This window comes from Miscanthus floridulus, chromosome 18 (assembly GCF_019320115.1).
Source record: "Miscanthus floridulus cultivar M001 chromosome 18, ASM1932011v1, whole genome shotgun sequence".
NCBI lineage: Eukaryota > Viridiplantae > Streptophyta > Magnoliopsida > Poales > Poaceae > Miscanthus > Miscanthus floridulus.
Genome location: NC_089597.1, coordinates 126,999,754 through 127,004,368, shown reverse-complemented (window position 1 = coordinate 127,004,368; position 4,615 = coordinate 126,999,754). Strand labels below are relative to the sequence as shown.

At 39.2% G+C, this 4,615-nt stretch overlaps 1 long non-coding RNA gene across 1 annotated transcript; it reads right to left on the bottom strand.

Annotated features, from left to right (window-relative positions):
• Nucleotides 1-1,604: 1,604 nt before the first annotated feature.
• LOC136522239 (uncharacterized) lies at nucleotides 1,605-4,092 on the bottom strand. The gene is made up of 4 exons (XR_010775823.1): nucleotides 3,693-4,092; nucleotides 2,970-3,044; nucleotides 2,739-2,804; nucleotides 1,605-2,658 (listed from the first exon to the last, which is right to left on the bottom strand). It is a non-coding gene; the product is annotated as an uncharacterized lncRNA (long non-coding RNA).
• Nucleotides 4,093-4,615: the final 523 nt, after the last annotated feature.

Here is a 4,615-nt window from a genome sequence, read left to right as displayed (position 1 = left end):
AGCCTAAAAATCTGTCTGGCTTGAGCATGTGCTCTGTTCATCTGATTTATAGCTGTCCTTTCCATCATCAGCCTAACTTCCTCAATGGTAGGATACAGATTGCTTAAAACATAAAGAGAATAAAACAATAAGGACATACAGGACGCTTAAAACGGGCTTTTTAATAATGATAAACTAACATAGAATAGGAAAAGAAAAACTGCATAAAAGCATGAAAATAAGCAGCATAGAAAATGGTGCAGAAAGTATCAACTGATTTAAGAAAGAAACCAAATATTTAACATCACCCAAATTACAAGCTACCAAGAACCAAAGCAGCACAGTTACAAGAAGGCCATACTACTGATGAAGCCTACACATGAAAAACAATTTATTGAAGCCTACACGAAATATGTTTTGATTTGTGCATTTCATTTAAAAACTTAGACACATATTTTTCAAAAAAAACAGACAGAAAAAACGAACTAGAATGAGAAGTATCTGCCACAAATTTTATGTCGCTTTGGCTTTTCTAGATACATATGTAGCTTTAACTAGGCGCCTAGATATATGCCATGTCTAGATGCATAGTAAAAATTATGTATATCTAAAAAAAAGGCCAAAATGGCTTGCAATTTGAAAAGGAGTAAGGGTAGGCCATTAGGTAGAAAAAGGCATCCATACAAAAATGCGAAGGGTAATAACTCATAAAGAAACTCTGAAGTGCTCCCAAAAGACAATAATCTAGCAATCATACAGTAACTCAGAATATATAGTAAAACAAAATTGTCAAGCAGCATGAAAATTACAAACATACAAAACTGCTGCACAAAGTGATGGGCCTTACCCAGCAGAGTAGACTAAAACAGGAGACCAGCACAAAGTATTAAACAAAAAAAACTAAAACTAGAGTAAATCAGGTGTCAACCTTCTTCCTTGGCCTACAGGTGGTGCTGTCAGACCACATGAAGTTGCGATCACATTATCCAAACTGCATAAATACAAAATCAAATTGCATCATCAACGACTAAAACAAAATATTTCAGACCGATCTGCTTAAATAGAAAGAATCCTGTTAACAAGGAAGCTAGTTATTAAAGGAAAATAATGCAAAGATGAATAAATAAAAATGGAATACTTCAGATATTGATGTCACCTTTTGTTGGATTCCTTGTCAATTGAAGCTAAACTGCTTAAGTAGAACAATTCAATATTGCATCATTAATAATGGATCTTAAGTAGAACAATTCAAAATAATAAGATCAAACTTCAGAAGCTGTAACAGGGAAGTGGTGAGCCATTATTATAGATCAGCTCACTTACTAGACAACATAATTTTATAAATAACAAAACAGAAACCATTGGGGACAAGTGATGAGAAATGTCCATGTAAAGATTTCTCAGCACATGTAAGAGCATATTATAGTACCAAAAATCCAAAATAGGACTAAGCGATGTGAAAGAATCCTGTTAACAAGGAAGCTAGTTATTAAAAGGAAAATAATGCATAAGATGAATAAATAAAAATGGAATACTTCAGATATTGATGTCACCTTTTGTCATCTTCTGAGTAAGATTCAGGAGCAAAGTTGGACTCCTTGCCAATTGAAGCTAAACTGCTTAAGTAGAACAATTCAAAATTGCATCATTAATAATGGATCTTAAGTAGAACAATTCAAAATAATAAGATCAAACTTCAGAAGCTGTAACAAGGAAGTGGCGAGCAATTATCATAGATCCAGATAGCACTTGTTAATTCAGAAATAAAGAGAGAGTACTTCCAAAAGTAACTTACGACTGGAATCTAGCATTGTGCCATTTCACAACATTTATGAAGCAACTAAGGCAGAACTATATTATTATCTTATGCATCTTGCCATTTGGAACAGAGGGAGTAGGAGTAGGCCATTATTTAGAGAAAAACATCCATACAAATATACAAAAAAGTAGAAACTTGTGCAAAAATTGCACACGTAAGTGCATAGAACGAAATAGGAACTCGTGTAACCATTGGGACTAGGTGCTCTGAAATGACTCCTGGTAACAAGGGCTAGTTAGAGGATAATAATAATGTAGACAATAGAACATGCAATCAAATCGCATCATTAACTATTAAATAAAATACAGATGTTAGACCAGACTGCTTAAAAAGAAAAAGAAAAGCAAATGGTAAAGCCCCCATTGGCACGGCTCATCCAAAACAGCTTCACCGGTGAAGCCAAAGCTGGTGAAGCCAGAAAAACTGGCTTTTCCCGGCTTCTAGTTCATTTTAACCCCGGCTTACAAAACGGCTTCACGCTACAGTGCCTCGATTTGCGCAAAATAGATGAAGCCAAAGCCGGCATAAGCCGTGCCAAAGAGGCCCTAAGTCAGTTACAGATTTTAGAATTGTAGTAAATCAACAGACGATTTGATAAGTTGCAGAAATATTGTATATAGTGGTAAAAAGCAGAATTATATATTGTATAACAGTATAGAAGCTAAATGAAAGGTGATTCAAAATGAGAACAGCTGTGGACGCAATAAATAGTAGACAGCATAATCTAGTCAACTAAGACAACGGAAGCCAGATAATGAATAGCACCCAAATTACAAACACGCTTCGCCAAGCAAATAAAGATTTCTCAGCACATGTGGGAACTGATGTTACCATTGGGACTAAGTGGTGTGAAACGACTCCTGGTAACGAGGAAGCTAGTTAGAGGTCAATGATAATGTGTATAAGACAAATAAAAATAAAGTTCGTGAACTGCTGCCACCTTTCACTGTCATCGAAGAGAGGGACACGAGGGACGTCAGAATCCTCTCCAATATCAAAGGCCAGACTGCATAAGTATAATACCGAATTGCACCATTAATAATAAATTTTTTAACAGGTAACAATATAGGACAGTCTGGTAAGAGCAAACTTCAACAGAGTACAGAAATGAAGATACCAAGAAACCATCAAACATTCAGATAGGGTAGGGAAGGTTTTGTTGAGCTCGAACCTGAGGTCAACACGATCTGGCGACTCATCGCCATCTCGAACCAGGAACGGGACGAACATGGAACCAACGTAGAAACTGCAGAAACAGTAGAGGATTAAGAATTACAGACCCGTCGAAAAAAGACAAGCGCAGCTATCCATCACGTCAAAGAAAGACAAATTGCTGCCCGACGAGTTTTTTTTGGGTACCATTACGAGAAGAAATTAAAAACAAAGCGAAACCTAATTATCAAAACACAATAAACCCTAAGCGAAGAACTAGACCTAATTATCGACAACCCGAAATACCTACCCGACATAAAAAAAATATGTTACATGCGAAAAAAATTGTCATATTTTGCGAAAAAAAATTACCCGTTTCCGTCCATCGCTTCCCTTCTCGAGAAAAGAGCCCTTAACCGACGAAGTCCTCCGGAAGCGCTGGGTTATGCCTGGGCTCGCGTGGAATCGATTTTTAGGGTGATTGGAAGAAGGGGAAGGGCCCCCGTGTTTTATAGAGCCTGATTTTCGATAGCTCTGCGTTCCCGAGCGGTACGGGACTAAAACTAAAGAATGAAACCAAAATGCTGGAGAGGGAACGATTTTGAACTCTTCAAATAAAAGGTTGCTGAACGAATCGGCGGATTGCTAGTTTCCAAAAACCGGAAAATCAAATCGCGGCCCATATAGGCCCAGATGGGGAATTGGGGGAGTGTGTTGTGGCCACAGCTAGACCTGATCTTACCGGACTTATGCTGCGGATCTGAATCTGAAACAGCGACGAAGCAGCTGCGACGAGGACGGGGAGCAAGGCGAGACCTTTCACCGGTGGCGGCATCGCCTAAGGCGGCGATGCCTCACGCCGGCAGCCCCTCGGTCATCCTGAACCTTCTCTGGGCCGGCGGCCATGGTAGAGGAGAGGGTAGAGAGGTTCCTGAACCTTCTCTGGGCGGCGGCCATGGTAGAGGAGAGGGTAGAGAGGTTCCTGAACCTTCTCTGGGCGGCGGCCATGGTAGAGGATGTGGAGCCGGCGACAAGGCCGGCCAGGAGAGGCCACCCAGGCGGCGAAAGATGTGGGAGTCTAGGATGTGGCTGTGATGGATCCGATCCTATCAGGGTCATGCACTCATGCCCCTTTGGCTTCTCATTATTATACAGTGTAGGATAGGAACGGCCGGCCGGTCTATTATGCGTTCGCACATTAGAAAATGTTGTGTGCAGTTATATAGGTAGTAGGACCCAGAGGTCAGTGACGGTGCCTAGTTTTTCAATTTGTGCCGTTTATAAAAAAATCTATATTGCTGCTATATAATTATATATATGTCCCGTTGGATTCAGCTTAGCTAAACCTTAGCTAAATAATTTGGCCCACTAAAGTTTAGTTGTGACTATTTGGATCCTCTGGCTTATTGATATTTATTTACCATGTTGCTATTACTTTTGTTGAACACGATGTGAATAGAAAAAACAGAGGGGCCATTTTGTGTTTACTAAATGAATTATGTACATTTGCCTATAGCTAAAGTTTAGCTAAATTTTAGCCGTCCCATCTTGATCTCTAGCGGCTAAATAATTTGGCCCGCTAAACTTTAGCTAAATAAATCCAACTATAAACCTTCCTTCACAAAAGAAATTTATACTGCTTCTGATGAAACAAGACTCTTTTTG